At 37.5% G+C, this 26,668-nt stretch overlaps 1 long non-coding RNA gene across 2 annotated transcripts in view; it reads right to left on the reverse strand.

Annotated features, from left to right (window-relative positions):
- Positions 1-5,385: 5,385 nt before the first annotated feature.
- Positions 5,386-26,668, reverse strand: part of LOC132425744 (uncharacterized) — a 169,536-nt gene continuing 148,253 nt past the window's right edge. For both annotated transcript variants that reach the window (XR_009519493.1, XR_009519494.1), the window contains exon 4: positions 5,386-5,664. This is a non-coding gene — a long non-coding RNA (uncharacterized lncRNA). The remainder of the gene's footprint in view (positions 5,665-26,668) is intronic.

The raw sequence follows: 26,668 nt of genomic DNA on the forward strand, positions 1-26,668 counted from the left end.
TGCTGCCTTCAAATGGCATTCTCTACTGGATGTCATGGAGATATGCAAATGAAGTTAAGGACATTGTCCTCATTCTCAGAGAATTTGCAATATAATAGGGGAACAAAATGCAGATGAAAAGATATAACAACACATGCAAAGATGACATGGAAACAGGTACAAATTAATGTAACAAAAAATCAACGCTAAGAGAAATGGAATAATGGAATGATCAGTGTAGAGTAGAACCATTCAAGTGGTCTTGATGAAGAAAATTTATTTTAAATTGATGTTTGATAAAGGCACAAATATGGATCAAGAGACAAATAGTGGAAAGGATATTCTATTCAGACAGCATGGCAAGACCTCTGGAGAACAAAGGGTTAGAAGCAAGAGCAAGTAACTTAATATGATTGTTAACAGATATAAAATTTGTGCCCAAATATAAAAATGTGATATATAATTCCCTTTGATTCTGTTTAGAATGAACCCTTAATCATCAAATCATGTATTTTTTCATTTCATGTAGGATAAGGAGACCTGTTATCAAGGATTCTGTGGAACTTTAGGGTTTCAACCTTCACTGAAAACCAGTGGCTAAAGAATATTGAAACACTGATAAAGTTTTTTAAAAAAACAAGAGAGAAGTTTGATCTAAGAAGAACACTTTTAAAAGTGTGTCTACAATATCTTAAAAATACAACTGCATCGCTCTTGCTTTTACAGTTGGAGCACTGCAATGATCAGTTCTAAAAGCACAGACAGCAGTTTTAAAAGATTATTCCAAGAAAATTTCTGGAAATCTAATGCAAAGTATGGATATATTCTTGTCTATAATATTTTTTTATTTTACTATAGAAATTCACGTTCATAGTTTAAAGATAAAATAGCACCGGAGACAGGTGAAGATTTAGTAATCTCGTAAACACGTATCTCACCTCCACCCTCCTTTCTAATATACTTGTAATTGTTTGGTGAGATCAGTAGTCAGAGTTTACAGCATTGTGATTATGTAAAGACTGTATACTGCCAAGTATACTACAATTATGTTGGTGTTTCATAAGATTATTTTCCCTAGTTAATACCTAACTTCTTTTTGATTGGCCTGTTATGTGCCTATCTCTAATTTTCCCCAAAGTTTCAAACAGACCTAGCAAAATTTTTTCCAAGTTTTCTACTACTTCAAATTGTCTATCCAGGAGATGTCAGTTCAGCTCCTCCATTCTCCTGCTCCACTGTAGACTGTCTTCTCTCTCCATCTATACACAGCCATCATCCTAATAATTCCCTTCACAATGTCTTCCCCTCTTTTCAGGGCTCCACCTCTTCCTTTTTCCTTTTTTTTTTTTTTTTTTGCGGTACGCGGGCCTCTCACTGTTGTGGCCTCTCTCGTTGCAGAGCACAGGCTCCGGACGCGCAGGCTCAGCGGCCACGGCTCACGGGCCCAGCCGCTCCGCGGCATGTGGGATCTTCCCGGACCGGGGCACGAACCCGTGTCCCCTGCATCGGCAGGCGGACTCTCAACAACTGCGCCACCAGGGAAGCCCCTTTTTTTTTTTTTAATTTTTTTTTTCTCTTCCTTTTTCTTGATCTACTCCCTCATTTTAGCTGAACATATCCTCCAGTCAATTCCTAGGAGAAACAAGGTGAATGGGAGGTCACTTTTTGAAACACTGAGAATTTGAAAATATCTTTATCCTCACACTTAATTGAGTGAGAATTATTTTTTCTTTCAATTGTAAGGGTATGGCTCTATTTTCTTCATACTTCAGTTTTGTTCTTGAGGTATCTAATGTCATTCTTATTTCTGATCTTTTATTCATGACCTGTTTTACCTTCAGGAACACTTTAGGATTTTTTTTTCTTTATTCCTATTCTGAAAGTTTATGATGATATGCAGTTATATGGATTTTCATTATATTAGGTACTTTTCATGGGAAGAAATTCAAATTTCAGCACTTTAAGATATTTTCTCTAGGGTCATTCAGAGTTTTCTATACACATTACTTCAGAAATGCTAGGAATAAAGGAAGTGACTGAGGATTCCACAGTTCAGTATGAAGATTTTCACTACATACCATGTTTTCATCCCTACCTCTCACCCCTGTACTCTTAAATGCCAGGTACCCCCTGGTCCTGATTAAAACTCTCCTCTCCTGAGATATGAGAAAGGGTCTATATTTATCCTTCACAGTACTTGACACCTTCAATTGATGAATCTCTTATAGGTTCTGCATGGTGATTAATTACATCAGTAGGCCCCACTATAATCACTGAGATGGTAACCCAACTAATTCAGTTCTCATTCCTCTATCTAATGTCCAGCTTCAAAAAATTTATTGAAATCTCCCTTATGTTATTGTCCCATCTCCAATTCTTTAAGAAATACAGCAGAAAGAAGGAAATGGCAAAAAACAGTTAGATGATCTATAATACTTATCTCGTTCTTCTTGTGGTTTAAAGTTGTAGCTCTTAGATGTTTGTGTCCTTATTAGTTCTCAAGTATGAAAGCTATTCTGAATCACAGAATTATACGGCTAGAAGAGGTCTTGGAAATTAATTTTACAGATGAGTTAATGGCAGAAGCAGAAAGAGAATATTAGTTTCAGGACTCTCATTAATAGCATTATGTATATTAGCATAGAATATTTCCCTAAGTAAAATGAAGAAATGCATTGGACATGATACCAAGATAATTGAGAAGTATAACTGCCTAAGAAGAATTTGAAGGAAAATGAAATTATAAACAACAAAGGGCTATTAACTTTAATGTACAAAGCGTTATTTCAAACCCATTTAGCCCCAGAAAGAAATTTGTAATATAAAGTCAGCAAATAATTCAAAATAAAATAAAATGAGTACATAAATCAGGGTAAAAGCTAGGCTGATGTAATAAACAGGCCCAAAATACAGTGGCTTAAAGAACATAGTAATTAAGTTCTCTCTCTTATAACAGTCATGGGTGACAAAGTCCAAGTCAGCTGAGTGGTTTTGTTTCACACTATCATTCAGGAACACCGTTTTCTCCCATCTTGTAGTTCTGCAATTCCCAAACACATTGTCATAGGCTCACCCATGTTCTAGGGGAAAGACAGTGGAAAAAAAACCTCAGGGAAGTAGTCAGTCAGTGTTTTAAGGTCAAGATCCATAAGTGGCACATGTCCTTCTGTTTACACTGCTGATAATCTAGCCACAAAGTGAAACCTAGCTGCAAGGGGGGCTGGGGGATGAGGCCTGTAGCTGAGCAGACACATGGAAAAGAGGGGAACTACAGATTCATGCTGCAGAATGGAAGAAGGGATTTTGGTGGCAACTGGCTGCCTCTGATACAATGAGATACTACTTTTCAGGAATGCAATAAACAGATATCTCAAAATAATAGTATTCACTGTTAGCAAACATGAGCTGAAATGAGCACATTCATATGTTCATAGTGGAAGATTTTCTGGTGTAATCTTCCTGAAAAGCAACTTGGTGATGCTTATCAAAAACCTTAAAAATAGGGCTTCCCTGGTGGCGCAGTGGTTGAGAGTCCGCCTGCCGATGCAGGGGACACGGGTTCGTGCCCCGGTCCAGGAAGATCCCACATGCCGTGGAGCGGCTAGGCCCGTGAGCCATGGCCGCTGAGCCTGCGCGTCTGGAGCCTGTGCTCCGCAACGGGAGAGGCCACAACAGTGAGAGGCCTGCGCACAGTAAAAAAAAAAAAAAAAAAGAAAAAAAAGTATGACTGGACAATAGGCATAAATTGGGACTATCCCACAAAAGCCAGTAAAGGAGAAAAACAAAATCAGACAGGCCTTCAAGTCAACACTGAACATGAAAAATTCACTGAGCATTGTCTACAAATTACCGAAAAAAAGACACTATCACCTAATAAAAAAATTATACCTGGCTATTTTATCATCTAAGTATAAGAGTAAACCATTTTGAAAAAGAAAAAACAATTAGATTAAGAACTTCATCCAAGTACGAGATGAATGAGGAAAAGGTGATGATGAATATTAATCCTATATAACCATAGGACCAAGAGTAACATAGATATAGGGTTATGATTACAGAATCAAGCGAAAATAGTATAAACTTTGACAATATAGAAATGAGATCTCTCACGAAAATTATACAGTGAAGCAGGTGAGAATCTGGGGAAAATATAACGCACACTGATAACCTCATCTTATGTAGCTGGGATTTAAGATATATCACTTAAAGGTAGAAAATAATACAATAGAGTCATAAGAACATGTAACAGTAAAATTAAACACTAAGAAAGATATTATAACCAATCACAATGAATGGGAAAGAGAATGGGTAAAAGAATGGGAAGGAAAAAGAAATACCTAATTTTTTTATTACTCATCGAAGGAAATTAACAGATACTATTTAAAATAGTAGAGGATTAAGAGTATTATGTAAAGTAATAGTTATAAATGTAATAAATAGAACACAAATGCAAACCTTCAAAACACTCAATCAAAATAATAAAAACAAACCAAAAAACTTTAAACCCACAAAAATATTTTAAAGCATAATGTAATATTATAGAAGTATGACACCAAAAGTACCTGTCATATCAACAAATGTCTAAATTAACCTATTAAAAGAAGAAAAATATTTTCAAATATATTTGCCTCTGGGTGTATACTTTTCACTTTGGGTGCTTCCTCAATTATGCCTTTTTAAAAGTCTTACAAAGGCAGTATGGACATAACATTCTAGGAGCTACATCACATGGCAAATGAAAGTGCTTGTGTTTGTGTGTCTTTCTGTGGATACATAAGGCCATGCTATGTGTGGGATATGACCTTTAATATAACATTGCTTTTGGGACACAATTAAATCTCACTTTAGAGTTATGCACATCTTTATGTTTGAAGGAGAGGCTTAGTTGGTTTGACCTGTAAAAGGTCTGAATCCATTTAAAAATGAGCCATGTTGTATACTCTATATTTTTATCCAATATTTCAATCAACAAACTACATGTTCCAAAAGCCACTAGAATTAATTTTTCATCGTCAGTAAAACTTTGGCAATAACCTCTTTTAGGAAGGGGTAACATTGACTGGGAAGCCCACTGAAATACCTGAACCCATGGTGGGCTTGCACAGTTTGCCCTTAGTATCATTACACTGATTTTCATCATGGGAATCATCTTGGCCCACCCTTCATAATATCCTTTATTAAATCTTGAAAATTAATTTTCACGGGTGACTGAGCTCAGTTAAATGGCTCTTATTTCAGGCCATTAAGGGATGCCAGCTTGTTAATGTGAAATATCAATTAAAACAAAAATTCCAAGCATTTCTTAAAGGAGTTTAGCTGCATTAAGAAATCCTGGAGAGTCTCCGAGTTAATTTGCTCCAAACATTTATTTCTTTTTCATTAACAAGGTTGGGACAACATCATGTAAGTGGTTAAATTTGTTTTTACTTAACGGATCACTGATCCTTCGTGGTCTTTTCAAATCCATTCCACCAATCAACTTTTCAAAAACAAGTTCTCAAAACACCTGCATACACATGCAAGTTTGTAACCTCAAAGAAAAAAGACAACAACTACAGAATTGCATACCCAAAATGAGACGTAAGACTGAGGGAATGTAGGCTGCAAACTGGAATTTGTGTCCAGGACCTGTTTCATCCAGAGCATTCTTTGATGCTTCAATTATTTTTCCAAGAAGTTCTTATTCTGAGGAAAGAAATAAAAAATTTGTTTCGTATTAACATTTTGACCCATGTTTACCATGTAAAGAGTAGTATTTATGGTCTTCTTGGAGTATGTATGAAATTGCTAGGTCACCCGTATGAACCATTTAACCATATCATATATGGTTTTTTCCTGTTATTCATAAAATTATAAGCACAGTAAGAAAAAGTTATCACATACTGACTTTTAAATTAGATTAGCACTAACTTTTTCACCTTGAAACTTACAAAGTTTTCTACCCTGGACTAATATTTTGTATTTGTGCTTTGGGAATTTTCAAATAATTATTTTTTATCTCATTTATTTCTCACACGGCCTCGTAAGGCAGACAGAGCCAATATTATTTTCTCCATTTACCAGTGAGCAAACGAAGTCTCTCGGTGCTCAGCTGATGAAATCCAAGTCCCTAAGTCTCACCAGCCTGGGATCTTTTCCCCAAGCGTTGTCTCTCCTAAAGCTCACAAACCCACTACAATCTGTTTAGAAAGTTCACACATAGTACAAGTTTGAAACAATTCTTAGGTTTCTTGGGAAAAAGTAGAAGAGAAGAAAAGCAAAATAAAGTATTATTTCTGTTAAAAACAGCAAGTTATTTTACAAGCAAAATAAGTTTATTCAGGGATAGAGGAGAATTGCAATTCTCTGTAGCAAAAACCATAGCCAAGTCCAGCAAACAAAGGAGAGTAACGTTACTTTATAGAAGAGAGGGAAAGGTTGGGAGGAGGTGTTTTGAATGAAAGTCCATCAGAGGAAAGTGAGAGTTCAGGCTAATGATGGTTTCCCAGTGGCTGAGTTGCAATGTTCCCACTGGTTGCACTTGTTGCTAGGCAAGCAGAAAATCTTCCTTCCTCTGCTGGGGTAGTAAAGTAGTAATCTTTTTCCTGTTGGAGATGCAAGGTATGTCTCTTCCTTCTTGGGGTCTGCAGATGGCAATGAGTGGTAGTGCGTGAGAGTTTCCCCTTCTGGATTCCCAACTCCATTTTATTATTTTTTTTTAATTATTTCTTTTTTATATAAACTTATTTATTTTTTAAATTTATTTTTGGCTGCGTTGGGTCTTCGTTGCTGCACGTGGGCTTTCTCTAGTTGCAGAGAGCAGGGGCTACTCTTCGTTGTGGTGCGCGGGTTTCTTATTGGAGTGGCTTCTCTTGTTGCGGAGCACGGGCTCTGGGTGCCCGTGCGCCACTAGTTGTGGCACGGGGGGCTTAGTTGCTCCGCAGCATGTGGGATCTTCCCCGGCCAGGGCTCGAACCCGTGTCCCCTGCATTGGCAGGTGGATTCTTAACCGCTGCGCCACCAGGGGAGTCACCCCCCAACTCCCTTTCAAATGAGGTTTCCTTTATTCAGTTTCACATTCCCAATCAAGGAAGACATTCAGCACTGAAGAGCCTTTGAAACATACTCTCACAAATCGAAATGTTTGTACCCTTGCCATAAATGGCATCCAGGCTAATTATTGCTAACAACCCAGAGAGGGAAAATTGTTACAGATTCACTGAGGACTGAAGCATTTTTTGGCTCTTCACTTTGTGCAGAAGGTTAAAAGAAAGATCTAACCAGCAACAAAGTTGTTATCTAGGCACAGAATATGTAAGTGCTTGCTGAAGTTTTCTTGCAGATGTTTGAGTATATATGTTATAACAGGTATAGGAATTGCACTTTCTACCTACTAAAGATTTGTGATAAATGTGCTCATTTTCAGTTCCAATTCCAACTGCAATTTCATAATGGGGAAGTAAGATTTTTATGTCAAATAATTACATATCAGTAATAATCTTGTATTTCTTTGCTTTTACTTCCTATATTGACTCCCTATAAGGAATGGCTTCAAGTTTATCAAACTCTTTAAATCTGGATAACAGGTTACGTATTAAGGTAAAGATTTATATCAAATGCTAGTTGAGGGAAATTTCTTAAATTTAGGGAAGCCTTTCCTATGCCTAAAGATGAGACTGCTTTGGACCAGACCTTCTTTGTTTTGGGTTGAGTCACTTGAATGGCCTCATTGAGTTATGTAAATGTAATGTTACCTGTATCCTTTGTCCTCCAGGAAGTTGTAACTAGACTATTTATTTGTTTGTTTACTTAGTGGTTTAGCAAAAGCCACCTCAGTAGAGCTGATTACTAGGGAGAGGTAGATGAATTTGTGTGAAGAGGCTTCAACCTCCTGGGAAAGGAAAAAAAAAAAGGAAGTTCCAACCTCCACTGTTCCTACTTCTCAAAGTTCAGAGTTGACGAGTCTTTTTGGTATAGAGTAGACCAGAGTGGCACAGAATAAGGCCCAGGTGTAGGACAGACGAAATAATCAAGTAAAATAAAATTTCCCTGAGAAAAGCAGGATTCTGGGCCAAAGACTAGAGATCCACAAAATGTCCAAAGATTTTTTTCAAGGAAAACTGTCAAGGAAAACACCTTCTGGATGATACTGGAAGCTCCACTGGGCATAGTCAGTCTAGCATGTTTCTGGGCACTGGGGAGCAACGGCTGACTGTGGGAATGTGAAAGAGCTGTAATGCTGGAGCTCAATGTGACAAGTGTGGCCTGAATAAGATCTGGATCTGCAAGGACCATCCAACAGCAGTGGACCAACATCTGTTCCAACCCATCTTTAACAATGACCACTCCATGGCCAGGAGAAGTAAAAGCAAGAGAAAACTGATCTGTCCTCTTTTTTTCTTTTCACAGTGTTTGGAAGCAGACTCTGATTGACTGAGAAAGGCCTTGGAATTCTTAGATAATTCAAGAGTTGAGGGATTTTCAAGAGAAATTCACAGGCCAATGTTAGTTACTAACATATAAATATAAAAATTTTCTATCAGCACTGTTGTCTACGGATCACCTTCCTAGAAATTTTTAGTGTAATAGACTCTTGGTTTTTTCTGATTCGTTTGAACTTACTAATAGTAATTTAAAAGTCTATGACATGAAATAATTTGTACTTTTGCCACGGCATTTGACTTGTCCCATTGCAAGAGCAGCGAGTAGAAATTGGTCACTTAGGTGTTGAGCACACTTAGCAGGCCATCCAGCATCTAGATGTATTTAACTGAGACTCATACGTATTTTATGGAGAAAATTTAATGTTATAGCTGTTTTGTGAGTATAAAATCTCCTAAAATTTTAAAAAATAGATAAAAATAAGAATTTTCACATAAAATTCTCTTGGGTAAAAAAGAAAGTTCTCCAGAAAAAAAAAAACAAAAACCATCTGAGGATCTTGCAACCCTGGGCTCAAATTCTGATTGTAAATTTCAGGTGGAGCTGAATACCAACTGCCTGCTTTAGACGTGATATGTACCCTCTAGTTCACCACATCCCCATATCATTACTGACTGAGCCAGAGTGATACCTGCCATTTTCTTCACACACTGTGATTTTTATTGTGACACAAGTCCTGGATTTTGTACCCACCCTATTTATTCACAATGCTTATCTGGCACTGGAGTTCACGAGCTCTGTCCTAGACTCTGTCTTTTGGATGGCGGTTGTAACCTCAGTTCCTTAGTATATTTCTAGTTCTCATCAGCAGAATGTCCTGCTGAATGAAGCCCACCTGATTTCTTCTCCACTCTACTCCTCTACTCTCTTCTACTCTTGTTCACAATTGTTGCAACTTGTTAACTAAAGAGTGGTCCAGGGATTTTGAATGTTCCCCCCAAAATCCTGCAGAAACTAAAGCCAAACAACACAAAGCAATTATTAGAGAAGCCCAGGTTGTAGGAAAGAGAGCTGTAAGTCTTCCCCCCCACCCATTAAATACAGACTCTTACTTCCTTTTCTTGGCTGTGCTCTGAAAATGGGGGAGGACCTGAGAAACACCAATACTGCTAGTTGAAAATTTAACTTTTAACATATTATTCTGATGAAAAGTAAAAATTTCCTCTTTTTTAAGAGGTTTTGACTTCAGATTGGAGGAAGTTAAGGAGACATGAGAAATAAACAGAATGTGAGATCCCTGAATAGATATTGGAACAGAGAAAGGATACTGATGAAAAAAATGAGGAAATTTGAATAAGACTTTTAGTTTAGTTAACATTGTTGTACTGATGTCACTTTCCTGGTTTGGATCATTGTACTGTGGTTACGTAAGATGTTACCATTAGGGGAAGCTGGGCAAAAGTTATATAGGAACTCTGTTCTATTTTTGTGACTTTGTCTAAAATTATTTCAAAGTAAATGTTTTATCAATTTAAAAAAGATTTTATATTTTTCTTTTGATGCATCTGTTAAAAATATATATCTATGGTCTCAAAAAGAGTGAATATGTCAAATACTAAGCTCTAAACAGCACTGCAATATTTAGAAAAAGAAACCTGTACATTTGTGTAGAAAACCTTCTGTGACTGCATATACACTCCCATGGCTATAGATACACACTTTGCTAACAGTTGTTAGATTACCCATGGCCTGACTGTCCGCCTGGATTTCCAAGTAGCCCTATAGCCTTACCACATGTTGAATGGTTATATTACTCCATTTTAGTCTTTTATTACTAACTTTGTCTGGACCAGGTCCAGAGATAGTCACTGGCTCTTGAACACTATGTATTCTGTGTTCTACTGTAAGTCTTGCAGTGGGTCAGTTGCCCAAGCACTGCTCTTACCCTAATAGGAGGGTCTAGCTGAGTCCGGCTGGTTTCATATATATGATACTCTAAGGGCTACTACCTTCTCCCTTAGATTCTCCACACCATTGTGAGTCAAATCTTTTTGTCACCAACATTGCTATTTGCTACCCCTACGTCTTCATTCGCTCATTAAGTATTTACGGAGCATCTATTATGTGTAATGCACTGGGCTAAGCACTGAGAATAGGGAAAGAAACACGTTGGACATTGATCTTATCCTTATGGAACACATACACATACTTGGTGTGTGTACTTAGTGACTAAATAGTTGGCTATTTTTTCTTCCTTCCTCCCTTCTTTCCCTCCTCTTCCTTCCTTTTTTTTCTTTCATTTCAGATCTGAATGATAATTTCTCTCTGGCTCCTAGAAGTATTTTTTAAAATTTATTTCAGGGGCTTCCCTGGTGGCGCAGTGGTTGAGGGTCTGCCTGCTAATGCAGGGGACACGGGTTTGAGCCCTGGTCTGGGAGGATCCCACATGCCACAGAGCAACTAGGCCCGTGAGCCACAACTACTGAGCCTGCGCGTCTGGAGCCTGTGCTCCGCAACAAGAGAGGCCACGATAGTGAGAGGCCCGCGCACCGCGATGAAGAGTGGCCCCCGCTTGCCACAACTAGAGAAAGCCCTCACACAGAAACAAAGACGCAACACAGCCAAAATAAATAAATAAATTAATAAACTCCTACCCCCAACATAAAAAAAAAATTTATTTCAGCTCACCAATTTATTGTATAGAAGAATCCTGATTATATATGATTAGCTCAACTCTGCTATATTAGTATCTATAACTTTTGTTTTCGAAAAATATTGCATGATCAACAAGTTTCATTGTATACAGTTTGCCATTCAATCTAAAATTTGTATATTTGTGATTGTGGATATAAACATGCAAAGACTTGGAGGCCCTGAGTCTTGCTCTTTTCAACAGCCTGCTTCCATGGCAACAGAATCTATTAGAAGCAACCTTGTCACCACAACTTTAGGTCCAAATAATTTCACAGAAAAGATAAAAAGGTATGTGGCAACTCTATCTTGCTCCATCTTTTACATAAAGTAATTTCTCAGAAATATGATCAGCACTTGAGACAACAGTGATTAAAAATTAAAAGGCCCCGAGAGAGAGAAAAAGACTATCCATAACAAGGATTTTGAAAGCTTAATGAAAGGTAGAAGAATACATGATAGGACTGCAGTCTTTAAACTTTTTTGCACAGTGAACAATTGATCCAAAGTTTAAAATGTGAAGATTTAGATCGTCATTGGGAGACTAAAATGTTCATCCTTAAGGGTTTGTACTTACAGGCCCATGAAGAGAAAAAAAATTTCATCCATTAAGGTTGAAGAAATCCTAAATTTATGGTGTCATTTATTACCTGGGTCAGAAAATTAAATATGAGCGCAAATACTTCATTATGTCCTTTGAACTTTGAATGTCAGAGCACTTTCTCCAAAACAATAAAGGCAGAGGTGCCCTAGTAGGACACAGAATTGTCAGCCCAGCATTTTTGTTCTTGGTTCACTGGCTTTCCACATCTCTGTGCTCTAAAACACTGTGTTGATTTTGCTGAACTCAGTAGGTCATAGAGTCTTCTCATAAGGTTAAGGCCATAGAATTAATTCCTGTGTATATTAAGTTTTATGGTCACAGACAGCACCAAAATTTTCACTAGTCACAAGAAAGACTGGGCCAGCCAGCAAGACTAAAAACTTCATCTTCAAAACTGTTTACTGACGCCATCATAATGATTAAACATAAATAAGTACAATACATATTACCCATTTGTATTTAGTTTTATTTTATTAGGGGATGTGGCTCAGGGTGTGATTGTTTGGTCAATATATCCTCTTCAGAGATAAGGACAGAGTAATTTCTGTAAAGAGCAATAGACATAGGCTGGTCACTGGATATTCAATTTTAAAAATTTACTAATAATTTAAATAAATGTAACATGAATATATATGCAATCGACATCTCATATTGTCTGATGTCCACAGCAATATACATAAAGTGAAAGATTTATATTCACTTTATAGAGACTTTAGGACTCTGTATTATTATTTTGAGAATTTCAAAATACATAGACAAATTTTAAAGAGTTTAAATAAAGCCTATAATAAACAAGTATTTATTTAACATTTATTGTGTACTAGGCACTAAGACTTGGGGAAGATGCAAAGACAAAAAAGAAAGCTAATCTCATCTTTTACTGTCTATCTGGGGAGTTGCCCTTGTAACACAGAAATAAGGAGGTGAATAAGGAAGGATGAATAGGGAAGTGCAGAGTATAGAGTGAATTGGTAGATAGATTTAGGATTTAAAGTTAGAGTATTAGGATTTAAATTTATAACATTAGAATCAAAGTTTTGGTGCTTTTAAATTCTGCCCCAGAAGCCTAGTTCATGGTAAAGTCTCTAGTGGCAAAAAAAAAAAAAATCTACTTGCATTCTTGTAAGTATTTTTTTTAATAAATGTCTTCCTCTACCAGAATGCAAGCTCCAAGAGCACAGAGACTGTCTACATCTAACTTAGCATAATCACTAGCAGGCAGTAAACCTTCCATAAATAATTGTGGACTGGTTGAAGAGAGCAAGCCAAGTGCAAAAGCTACTTTTTTTGTTAAATTTCTTTTAATTTTTAAGCCTAGAATTTTTTAAAATTTCATTTTGATATATTATACTTGCAAAATGTTGCAAAAATACTACAGAGAATTCCCATATACCTTCCACCCATATCCCATAAATATTATATAACCACAGCACTATCATCAAAATCAAGAAATTAACATTAGAATCAACCTTAACATTAGGTAATACTATTATCTAATTTACAGACCTTATTCAAATTTAGCCAATTTACCCACTATGTCCTTTTTCTGGTTCAGGATTTAATCTACCATGACATGATGCATTTAGTTGTCATGTCACTTTACTCTCCTGTAATCTGAAGCAGTTACTCAGCCTTTCTTTGTCTTTCGTGAACTTGACACTTTTAAGAATGCTAGCCAGTTATTTCTTAGAATGTTGCTCAATTGGAATTCATCTGATGTTTCCTCATGATTAAATTCAGATTATTCATTGTTGGTAAGAATACCACAGTAGTGGTGTTGTGTCCTTCTCAATGCATCATATCAGGAGGCACATGGTATCAATTTGTCCCATCACAGGTGATATTAACTTTGATCACATGATGAAGGTGTAAAACAGCTGACAGAGAACAGTATTTTGTTACAGCAGCCCAGACAGACTAAAATAACAGAGATCCATGGCACACACAAAATACATTAAGACACTTTGTAGAACAATCAGGTATGAAACAAAAAGAAGAAAAAACATTCTTTTTCTAATCAGTTGATAAATTTACAACAATATAGGGCTCTTCAGAGTTTCTGTTTTATCTTGTGTCACTTTTGGTAGGTTGTATTTTTCAAAGAATTTATCAATTTCATCTAAGTTGTAGAAATAGTGGCATAAAGTCGTTCATATATTCTCTTATTATCCTTTTAATGTCTATTAAGATCTATAGTGAAAGTCCCTCTTTATTCCTGATACACATATAATTTATGTCCCCTCTCTCTATTTCTTGATCCCTCTCGCTAGGAGCTTATCAATTGTGCTGATATTTCAAAACAACTAACTTAACTTTGTTAAATTTTTCAATTGTCTCCCTACTTTCCACTGATGTTATACCTTTCTTCTTTTCTCATTAAAACATTTAAAAGCTATAAATTTCTCTCTAAGCAGTGCTTTAGCTGCACTGTACAATTTTTATAATTTTGTGCTTTCATTATTAGTTTAAAATGTTTTCTAAATTGACTAGTGAATTCTTCTTTTACCCATAGCTATCTATCAGAAAAACTAGAAATAACAAGTGTTGGTGAGTATGTGGAGAAAAGGGAACACATGTGCACTTGTTGGTGGGAATGTAAATTCATGAAGCCACTATGGAAAACAGTATGGAGGTTCCTCAAAAAGATTAAAATTGAACTACCATATGATCCAGCAATTCTACTTCTGGGTTCTTATCCAAGAAAAAAGAAAATACTAGCTTAAAAAGATATATGCACCCCCATCTTCACTGCAGCATTATTTGCAATCATCAAGACATGGAAGCAATCTAAATGCCCATCAATGGATGAATGAATTCAAAAATTGTGTCATATGTATACAATAGGATATTATTCAGCCATTAAAATAAAGGAAATCCTGCCATATAGATCTATCTATCTATCTATCTATCTAGATACAGAGAACAGATTGGTGGTTGCTAGAGGCAGGCCAGGGGGTTGGGGGTGTGGAAAATTAGTCAACTGGGTTTTTTTCATTTAATCAACATTATAAAAAAAAAGGATATTAAAAATTTTGTCATCAAATAAAAAATAATAAAGCAAGCAAGAAAAATATACTTCTTTCATGCTATGAAAATTTGCTAAAAGCTTGTCTTTCCAATAAAGGAAACTTGGAATTGATGTAACGGATAAAAGGAGCTTATGAAACATATATAGGCATTCTTGATAAAATAAAAATAAAAGCTTAAAAGATATTGCTTTTGGTAAGGTAAAAAAGTGTTTGTTATTTTTAAATTCTGCTTTAGAAGACAGATGTTTTGCTCTTCTTGACTAGTAGATGCAAATGCAGCTTAACTGTTTTCCAACAGGAAAAAAAATATATTCAGTATTTCTTTTATTTTTTTCCTCTGTTATTTTAATTTTTTTTTTACTGGAGTATAGGTGCTTTACAATACTGTGTTAGTTTCTACTGTACAGCAAAGTGAATCAGCAATACATATGCATATACCTCCTCTTTTTTGGATTTCCTTCCCATTTAGGTCACTACAGAGCATGGAGTAGAGTTCCCTGTGCTCTACAGTAGGTTCTCATTAGTTATCTATTTTATACATAGTATCAATAGTGTATATATGTCAAAGACAAAGAATAGCATAAAAAGGATGTCATTGTCTTGCCATTCCTTTTGTGGTTCCCAGTTCACACATGTGGGCACATAGTTCACAGTGTAAATTGATACATTGATCTTTCAAATGATTACTTAAGAACCATCCATTTAAACTTGAACCATTCAAAAATTTTTCCTTCTCATTCAACAACAACAACAAAAGGTAATAAAAATCTTTCTGTGATGCCAGACTTTTCCTAGTGAAAATATATGGTTTGCCATAACCAAAGTAATTTCCTTTTGAAATCCAGGGTGTTTACGACTCCCACCAGTAGAAACCGCTAAGTAATCCCTGTGAGTCATATGTGGCTGTGCAATCCTAGTCATGCTGTTAAGATAGCTGTCTCCTTGATGAGCATCAATGGCGTTGTGCAAATTTCTGAACAAATGTAAGGCTTACCCAGTGTCAAAGTGGGTAGTACCAATTTAAGAAAGGTGAGAATTTAGTAAGTCCTTTGAGACTGTCCAGAAAATACCTGAGAGATTTTTAAGAGTGTAACAAAGTAGAATGGAATTTCCCAGAGATGGTTGACTTAAGGAAAACCTCTTGGTCTCTTTTAGAAATTTGTCATTTGAGTAAAAATAAGATGCATGATTACTTTATTCCTAAGTGCCGATTAGGACCTCAAATAGTGCCTGGTGTCCATAAGCAAAAGTAATGACAAACTAGCTATAAAAATAATCTCAACCTTTAGATAAATTGTTGATCTTGATGTTTCTCTCTGTTGTGTTAAAAAAAAATAGAAGTAGGTTATTTACTGCCAAATGTTGAGGGATTCTCTAAATATCTGATATTTTCACTACATATAGAAGTCTGGTCAGACAGGTTTCTTTCAGTGTCCTAAAGATATTGTTCCACTGTTTTCTGGACATTATTGTTTTTGATATTAAATCATTTGTATTCTTGTTCTCCTGTACGTAATGTGTCTTTTTTTCTCTGGTAATATTTTCTCTTTACCTTTATTTTTCATCAACATGTGCCTAGGTTGGTTTTCTGTGTTTTTCTGCAGTAAGATTCTTAAATCAAAAATTAAGATCTTTTGAGCTATTATTTGTCATATATTTTCCACTCTAATCATATGTTAAAGTTTTTGCTATTGCCCCACAGAAATTGAGGCTCCATTCATTTTCTTAAAAATCTTTATTTCTTCTGTTCTTCAGATGGAATAATTTCTGTTGATCTATCTTCAAGCTTACTGATGATTTCTTTGTCATCTTCAGTCTTCTGTTAAGCTTCCAGTATTTTTAAATTTCAGACATTTCCAGAATGGCCATCATCAAAAAATATATAAACAATAAATGCTGGAGAGGGTGTGGAGAAAAGGGAATCCTCTTGCACTGTTGGTAAATTGATACAGCCACTATGGAGAACAATATGGAGGTTCCTTAAAAAGCTAAAAATAGAATTACCATATGACCCAGCAATCCCACTACTGGGCATATACCCTGACAAAACTATAATTCAAAAAGAGTCATGTACCACAATGTTCACTGCAGCTCTATTTACAATAGCCAGGACATGGAAGCAACCTAAGTGTCCACCAACAGATGAATGGATAAAGAAGATGTGGCACATATATACAATGGAATATTACTCAGCCATAAAAAGAAACGAAGTTGAGTTATTTGTAATGAGGTGGATGGACCTAGAGTCTGTCATACAGAGTGAAGTAAGTCAGAAAGAGAAAAACAAATACCGTATGCTAACACATATATATGGAATCTAAAAAGAAAAAGAAAAGAAAAAAAAAAGGTTCTGAAGAACCTAGGGGCAGGACAGGGATAAAGACTCAGATGTAGAGAATGGACCTGAGGACACGGGAAGGGGGAAGGGTAAGCTGGGACGAAGTGACAGAATGGTATGGACATATATACACTACCAAATGTAAAACAGATAGCTAGTGGGAAGCAGCCGCATAGCACAGGGAGATCAGCTCAGTGCTTTTTGACCACCTAGAGGGGTAGGAGGGAGACCCAAGGGTGAGGAGATATGGGGACATATGTATATGTATAGCTGACTCACTCTGTTATAAAGCAGAAACTAACACATCATTGTAAAGCAATTATACTCCAATAAAGATGTTAAAAAAATTTTTTCAGACATTTCACATTTCAGTTCTATAATTTTCTAATGGTTCTTTTTCATAGTTTCTATTTCTTGGCTGAGATGTCCTACTTGTTAGCTCTTTTTTTTTTTTTTTTTTTGCGGTACGCGGGCCTCTCACTGTTGTGGCCCCTCCCGCTGCGGAGCACAGGCTCTGGACGCGCAGGCCCAGTGGCCATGGCTCTCAGGCCCAGCCGGTCCGCGGCATGTGGGATCTTCCTGGACCGGGGCACGAACCCGTGTCCCCTGCATCGGCAGGCAGACTCTCAACCACTGCGCCACCAGGGAAGCCCCCTGTTATCTCTTTAAGGTCACATTTTCCTTTATGTCCTTAAACATAGTTATAATAGCTGCTTTAAAATCCTTGTCTGATAATTCTAGCATCTGCATCATCTAAGAGTCTTTACTCATGACCTGTCCTCTTGAGTAAGGATTGCAATTTTCTGTTTCTTCATTTGTCTGGTTATTTGGAATTGTATTGTGTGAATGATATTTTGTAAATATATATTTTATCTTGTGAGTGATATATTGTAAAGATTCTGGATTTTCTTATATTCTTCCAAAAGCATTGTGGGTTTTGTTGTTGTTGCTGTTGTTGTCTCAGAAGACAGTTTATTTGACTGAACTCGAAATCCAAACTCTGTATCCCTGTAGAGTGAAGCAACTGAAAGCCTATTCAATTATTTTAGCCTTAGTTACTCCATACATGTGCAATTCAGGGGTCAGCCAGAGATAGTGGCAGATTTTATACTCAGAATTTGGGGGTATCCTGTGTTGATTTTCTCTTTTCCTTTGTTTTCTCCCTGTATTAATTTCCTAGAGCTGCCATAACAAAGTAATACAAACCGGTGGCTTAAAACAAGAATTTATTCTCTTACAGTTCTGGAGGCTACAAGTCCAAAATCAAGGTATTGGCAAGGTTGGCTTCTTCTGGAGGCTCTGAGGAAGGATCTGATCTATGCCTCTCTCATAGGATCTAGTGGTTGCCAACAACAGTTGGCATTGCTTGGTTTGTTGCTGCATATTCCAATCTCTGCCTCCATCTTTACAAGGTCAGTTTTCCCTCTGTGTATGTCTGTGTCAAAATTTCCCTCTTCTTTTAAAGACACTGTCATTGGATTAGGATCCATTGTAATTCAATATGATCTTACCGTAATTATATCTGCAAAGTGTCAATTTCCAAGTAAGGTCATACTCACAGATTCTGTGTGGAAATGAATTTTGAGGGAAACACTATTCAACCCAGTACATTCCCTTACTTCCCAATTGCTGTGGCGGTCTCAAACTCTATCCCCTAAGTCTTCAAGCCATTAAGACTACAGATTTCTATCCAAGTTTTAGGTGCTCCTTATGTCACTGAGTGGGCCTGCACTCAGTCAAAAAGCCACACACACAAAAAGAAACTCATAAGGGCTATTCCCTTCTTCCCCAAATCATGTCCCCTCCAGATTTTGCCTGCTTTTGATCTTATAAGAATTACGCCATCACATCTAGAGTAGACTCACCTGTTTTTCTAACAAGTTTAATAGAAAAAAATTAAGAATTAACATTTTGCTTCATGTTAAATAACATGTATGGATTATGCTATATTTTTACACCATTACTTAACTCTAATATGTTAAATATTTCTACTTCATCACTTTGAAGTTGTTTTTCCCCATCAGAAAGCATGCACGGTATCCGATGAATAAAATATTAATAATAATAACATATTTATTACTGAATGTTACAATTACTCTTCTAAATGCCTTATATGTATTATTTCAGTAAATCTTCACATCAACATACAAGTTAGGCAGTAGTTTTACAGAAGAGAATTCACTTTAGAAATGAGGAAACTGAGGCCCAGGAGATTAAGTGGCATGTACCTGTTACACAGGTAGTATATGGTGAATTGTAAGAGCCCATGCATATAGCCATTATGCAGTACTGCCTCCTAAAAACACAAATTGTTGTCTTTGACACTAGCTTGGATCATTATTAACCACAAAAAATTAGTTATTTATAAGGCTGCATTTGTCTAATTTTCCCTAATTTCTAGTGTGTTGTGTGAAGTAAATAGGAAGTAAATAGTAAATAAATATTGTAAATATATGATTTTATTAAATGGAATAGTTTAATTTCAGAATCAGAGTTTATTTCATATTTTTCATTTTTCTAGTTTATATGATTGATATATCAGAAATTCTTTAAGCACTAAAGCAAGTTCCAGAATTCTCAAACTTGTACATTCTCTTTTTAAATTTATCTACAAGGCAAGAAGTATAGGAAAATTAGATTCAATGCGATTAGTGCATACTCTGCAAATACTTGCATTATATTTTGTTATACCCTTAACTTTTATCATTGAGAAAAAATCCCTTTCTCTCTCTCTCCTCTCTCTCTCTCTCTCTCCCTCCCTCCCTCCCTCCCTCTCTTTCTGTCTCAGCTATTTGCTCTTATCATAAACATGACAAGCTGTAAGACATGAACAAGTGTGTACTTAAGCAAAATAGTTATTTCCTTAACTTGACTCAGCAAGGCACCCTAGAGATTAATACTGTTACTGATTTCACAGGTCTCTTGTGCATGTGAATTTCCATGAGATTCTATTCAACTGGTGTAACTAAGAAGAAAGAACAATGTTCCTCTATACAAGGTGGGTTTTGCATTGTCCCACACATAGCCTGCTGATGGCCGTGGGATGGCAAAGTCATCTTCATTAGACGGAATTTAATAGTGAATCAAAGTTCTTGTGGAGAATAGACTGATCTAAACTTTAGCCTCCCTTGGGTCCTGCTGAAAGATTAGAGGGAAAGAGTAGGGCCTTAGTAAGTTGAATGTATCAGATTGTTTTTCACTAATAGTTCTCTTGTAAAACTCTGAAAACCACCCAGTTTAACCCTTAAAAAAGGAGAAAGAAAAAGGAGTAGGATATGGGGAGGGAAAAAACTCAGATAGTATACTACGGGCATTGATTGCATTGATTTTTGAGATGTGCTGTTATCCCTGTAGCAAGTTCCACAGGTTGGATTATGTACACATGACCAAAGTTTGTCCATCAGAAGTAAACCAGTTTTCATGCTACATTTAATAGTCCATGCCAGATGCAACAATGCTATAACTTTAATAAAAAGTTTATAAAATACAATTGCCTTTAAGTTTCGTTCTATGTTTGGAGATTCTGAGACTCAATCTAAGGGTGTAGTTCTTTGATACAATCTTTTCAAACATATTCTGAATCCAGGAAGAGTTAATGGTGGAAGAAAAAGGAGGAGCAGCGGAGGTAAAATGTATCAAGCAGCACCTGTACAGCAGGATCAGACATAGTTAACAAGAAAAAAGGAAGGAGAAACAAATGTGTTAGGTGATCTTTAGTCTAAAGAAATCTCTGTTGGGCAACTGGGCGTTTTGCTCCTTGCCTTTTATTTCCAACTTCCTTTCAAAGAATTCGTTAAGTGAAAAGAGAGATGATGGCAGCTCAGTATATCAAAGCTCAGTTATCAGTTGGCTTATTCTAGTATCTTTAGTCTTTTGTGGATGCCTTATGATGTGTTGTGTGGTAACACTGGAAAGTCAATCTTATACCAGTGATTGCCACATAAATGTTAAGGAGTCTGAAAAAAAATCACAAAATAGAAATTGTTGCTCTCTCAGGTATAAAGTGGCACTGATAAGAATTAATGTATCCAAAAAGATTTGGGTAGGTTTCTTTTTCCTTTTTGTTGGGGGGACGGGGGTTGTGCAGAGGGATTGACTTATTTTTTAGTAGGGTGAGAAGGAATGTCTAAGAGAAAGAAAAAGGCATAATGGAGACTGTTTCATCATCAACTTTTTTAGAATTGGCTGTAAGCACGCTGTCCCGATTAATGACAAAACTAAATAAAAAGCTTACTGCCATGACAAAGAAATCTGTTTTCTGTAATATTTTTATCTTTAAAAATTCACAGGAACTCTTAAAAATTAAACCTCACTTTAAAATCAAAGTACACCTTTTGGGGGACAAATGTACTTTTGCTAAATCTATAACAGGAAGACTTTTAAAACCCTTGAAAGATAGTGTACTGCTCAGCAGGAGACACCCTCATAGGGATAGTGAAGAAAATTGAATGAAGGAAGGTACAGTTGTCACAGCTGTGGGTAGGAGTAAAGGAACCAGTAAGAGATGGTGAGTCAGCCAGGGACCAGCAACAGCAGGAACCCATCACCACTGGAAAGCTACTGGGCAAGTGGAAGAAGCAGTGTTTCCAGACCAAGTGAGAGCTCAGCCACATGAGAGGGACACGGACATAGAGCCAAAGCCAGAGAGAGGGAAGAAATACCCTGATCTCTTTCTCCTCCTGTCCACTTATCTCCTGCTGTGCCTCCAGAAGCCAAACCCCTCCAGAAGCCCAAATGAACTTAGTGCTGCTGTCTTCAAGGATCAGAACCTCCCCTTTCACCAGCCCAGGGCACAGACCAGAGCAGAGAGAGGAAGGAAATTGACAGTGCGGTTTGCAGATGCAAGACCAATGGAGATATTGAAAGAGAAATCACTTTTTATCAAAAGCCAAGAGAACCTGAATCACAGTCCTTAACGCATGAGGAGTCAATTTTCTGTGACTGAGACTATATTCCTGACTATAGCCTCAGTAATGATCTCTTAGCTGTGATGGATCACAGGTTGAATGCAATCCTTTTTCAGGAAAAATATGTTTAAAAGAACGTGTAAAAAAGAAAAGAAAAAAGATGCATGAGATTTTCTTTATGGACAACTTTGTCCATAAAAAGGACAGGTGTAATCTGTTTTATTCAGGTTAACCATACTAATTCTTATTTTTATTTTGGTATAACTATATGAGTTCGTGTCTTTATTTTGTTATAGCTGTATGAGGTAGCATGACATATTTTCTTCAAAATCACTTTCATCTACTCCTTAGAATGTTTTAACACTGGGTAGCATTGCATATTGATTTTAGTCTGCAAATCTTCTCTAAGAGGGAACAATACTGCAATGAAGCCACTGTTTAGATGAAATGATCCCTCGGGAGATAGAAAATACACCATGCATCTAACACTTTATAGCTGAAAGGGACTTTAAAGATCAAGTCTAAACCTTTTATTTTGCAAGTGAGGACAAAATATAGACATAGTTGTAGTTTTCCTATTGCAATACAGTGCTGGGTTTTAGGGCTTAAGATCAGAACCCAGGTTTCCTGGCTCCTTATCTGGTTTTCCCATCTTCCCATGGTATATAGTTCTCATTTATATTCTTATTATATAGTCAGACCAATTTTATTTCAAGGAAATAATAAATTCCTTCCTAAAATTACCTGTACAAAAGTGCACTGAGAAGATGTACCTGTCACCTTAATGTTTCTCAGCCAAGATGTGAAGATACCATGCAGAGTAGAAACAATGTCCCTGTGGATTGTCAGAAGCTCTTAGAACTGCCTGTACTCATCTCTCTGTGAACCTTGGATCTGTCATAAGCCCACTGGCCAACTGTGCATTCAAAGGCTCAAGCTCCCTTGGCCTCATGTTTTCTCCACCAAACCTAGTTCATTATTTTGCAAGACCTATAAATGAAAGAATTTTACCTTGTGTTTTAACTCCATGAAAATAAATTGTCAGGGCTCACAAGGAGTTTCCTAGATATAAATCAGTTCATTTGACTTTTGGTTCTGTCTTATCCTTTCACTTTGACACTCCTATTACTTAATCTGATCATTTGCTATTCTATTTCCTCTTTAATGTCTGCGATTTTTATCTATGTTGTCTTGCTTTGTTATACTTCCCTGCAGTAAGCAATGACATACAAATAGAGGACCCAACCTTTCAGGCAGGTGTGTGTTTGCTGTGTGCTTACAGATAGGTCACCAAAAGTCCATGCAAAATAGGGCACTTCACACGGCAGCAGAATTTCATCTGGAGTAACAGGTGTGTTGTAGAAGGGAACTGTAAAAGCCTCAGGTTGAACAATGGCTGTTGATGTTTGTCTATGTTTTATTCTTTCAGTTCACCTAATGGGTCATGTTATTGACATCTGAACTCTACAGAAATGGTCATGGAAACCTCTGTGCCTCGTGTTCCACTAGTATGGCGTTGGTCTTCCTAGGACAATATCACCAAGTGTTCTGCCTCCATTCCTCTCAAAATAAAAATTTGCAAATTTCAGCAATAAAATAGTTATTCAAGGAACATAGGAATATAAATGATTAGGCCTCTGGCAATAAAAGCTTAAAAAAGTTTCAGTCTTCTACTATGAGATTATAAAAGTAAAATAAATTAATATGTATTAAAGCAGGCGGTATTTGGAATGCGTTTTTTTTTTTTAAATCTCCTCAATCAGAATAGTATTACATTTTAAAAAATACCCATTGTAAAGATTTTAAGGAGTGAAATAGACTTACATCTTTCTAGAATATCTTAAGTTCTTGCTCTTTATAAAGTGGGTTGGCAAATCTGTGGTTCTCAAATATTTGTTTGTGGACTAGGGCCAGTCTGTGGCAAAGATTTAACCAGTCTATATTGAAAAGAGAAAATAATAGTAAGGGAAAAGGAGAGAGATTAAGATTTCTAAAATGCCGAGCTTTCTTTCCTGAGGGAAGACCCAACTTTCCTCTAGGATTTTTTTTTTTTTTTTTTTTGCGGTACGCGGGCCTCTCACTGTTGCGGCCTCTCCCGTTGCCGGAGCACAGGCTCCGGACGCGCAGGCTCAGCGGCCATGGTTCACGGGCCCAGCCGCTCTGCGGCATGTGGGATCTTCCCGGAGCAGGGAACGAACCCGTGTCCCCTGCATCGGCAGGCGGACTCTCAACCACTGCGCCACCAGGGAAGCCATCCTCTAGGATTTTGCCAGTCTTTTCTTCGGGAGTTAAACGATTATGGTGATAAATGGAGGCTGATTTTTTAATGTCCTTACTTAACAGAAAGTAATTGACAAACCCATGTCAGTATTCTCTCTCACTCCTTTTTTTTTTTTTTTTTTTTTTTTTTTTTGCGTTATGTGGGCCTCTCACTGTCGTGGCCTCTCTCGTTGCGGAGCACAGGCTCCGGACATGCTGGCTCAGCGGCCATGGCTTATGGGCCTAGCCGCTCTGCGGCATGTGGGATCTTCCTGGACCAGGGCACGAACCCGTGTCCCCTGCATCGGCAGGTGGACTCTCAACCACTGCGCCACCAGGGAAGCCCTCACTCCTTTTTTTTAAAATTTAAAATTGTTTACTGATCTGTGAAATGTACACACCTAGGAAGGTTCTTATAAGCCCTAAGATGCCAAAGCTGACTCTACTGAAGAGCCAATCAAATGTAGCTGAACTGTTCTATTTCTGATTTATCACAACTGTTGCTATCAATTCCAAATGCAGACAACTTGAAGATATCAATCCCTACCAATGGAAGGTGAATTGGAAATTTTAATCTTGTTAAAAATTACTCATACCTAGTCGGATTTTCCTCATTGTCCTCACTAGCTTTGTTAACTGTCTCCTTACTCTTCAACATGACCTCTCAGTTGTCTTTTCTATCAAATATTGACACTGGAATTTTCCAAATGATTCCAAATCATTACACACTGCTTATATTTATTTTATTCAACAGACCAATCCTTAAAAACGGAACAATTCTCTCCAAACCTCTAGCACTGAAGAACTGAAAGCACTAGCAGAAGTTAACAACTCAGGCAAGCAGGTGGTATGAGATAAGAAAGTGGCTTTCCTAATTATTAGGGAAAAAAAAAAGTACTGAGGCTCCTACATAAGGAATTATTTCCAAGTTCGCTACTCTGCTGGGAAAAATACCCCTGAGCCTTCTTTTTGCAATTCACTGAAATTTATTTATGTGAAATTACTGACGGCCAAAGAGAAGAGCAAATAAATAGCTCTGAGCACTGTCTGCCTCACTCCACCCATCAGTGAAAGACCCTGAGTGTCCATCTTCCGGGGCCTGAAGAGACGAGGGAAAGCTTTGGATTGGCTTAATTCTTTGGGCTGAAAGTTCTTACAAATAAAGTTTGTGCCCCTCTCCGAGTCCTTGGACAGCCTGCACAGGGCCAGGACTTGAGGCAAACGAGGAGGCACTCACTCTAGGGCCCTGCAGGCTCAGGGTTGTCACTGTGCGACCTGCCCCTCTAAGCCTTGCCCTCCAGGGTTGCCTCATCCTGGTCCTGAGCCCACACGTTAATGCATTTGAGATTTGATAGCAAACCCCCAAACAACAGCATGGGTGGGCGTCAGGGGTGGGATTTATCTTGCTACACCTAAAGAATGAATTTAGGAGCGATGCCTGGTGGAGAATGGAAGGACCTTCCCTGCTTGTCAGCAATGAAGAATATAAAAAGGCACAAAGTTTTTATACCTTTCATGCATGTTTCACAATATCTTTTTTAATAACTTCTTTTCTTTATAGCTTAAAGATTGTCAGTATGTAAACAAATGCCCTTTCAAAAATGATTCAAAGGGCGCAATTTTTGGAAAGTATGTTTTCCTCAACCCTTCCCTCTCTGCCATTGAGAACTGTTAAGCCATAATCAGCAAACCCCTTTAGCCTTAACCTCTGTGCAGTTTCTGTGGTTCTTTACTTGAACTGAAGCATTTCCTCCAGGAGTCTATTCCTGTGTTAATCTGTCTTCCGAAAAGCAGCTCTAAAATGGGATTAAAGGCACAAAGATTTTCTCAAGGGTAATGCCCGGTTGAGAGAAAATGGAGAAGTAGCCAGCACAGGCTGGGAGAGCTGAGACTGTGGTGCAGGTATGACAGGGCACGAAGGAGAGAGAGAGGGAAGCAGACTAGACAGTCCTGCAGTCTAAGGACGGGTCTGCAAGGCCATCGAGGGCCCATGAGCAGTCCTATGTCTCCCTAGAGCTGCCTTTTGCCTTAGCATCACCCCTGCCGTACTTGGTCAGTGCTTGGGGCAGCCTGTGGGCAGCATGGTCCTGGTGCCAGAACCGGCTGCTGGGGCCCTTGGTTAGTTAATCTCCCTGTAGTTGGAGGTCTGCAAGGCACATTCTCATGGCCACCACAAGGCTAGCTGTGGCTTCTTAATCTTTCACACCCCTCATGCCTCAGAATTAGGACTGGTATCCCTTACTCCTCTGATAAAACTTGGACCATTCCTCCTCTACTTTCTTTTTAAGAACAAAATAAAACCATGAACTTATCAAAGCAAGCAAACAAACCAGAACAGCAGCTTTCAGACCCACGCCTCTTAGCGGGCCCATCCGCTGAGCACTCCTCGTTCACTGAACTTTGATATTGGACAGTGGTCTTCCCCACTCTAATTCTTTCCAACACAGCAGGTAAATTCAATACCTAGGCCTCTCAGTTTCTCATCTTCTTCATCATCATG

The sequence above is a fragment of the Delphinus delphis genome, chromosome 5 (assembly GCF_949987515.2).
Source record: "Delphinus delphis chromosome 5, mDelDel1.2, whole genome shotgun sequence".
Taxonomy (NCBI): Eukaryota; Metazoa; Chordata; class Mammalia; order Artiodactyla; family Delphinidae; genus Delphinus; species Delphinus delphis.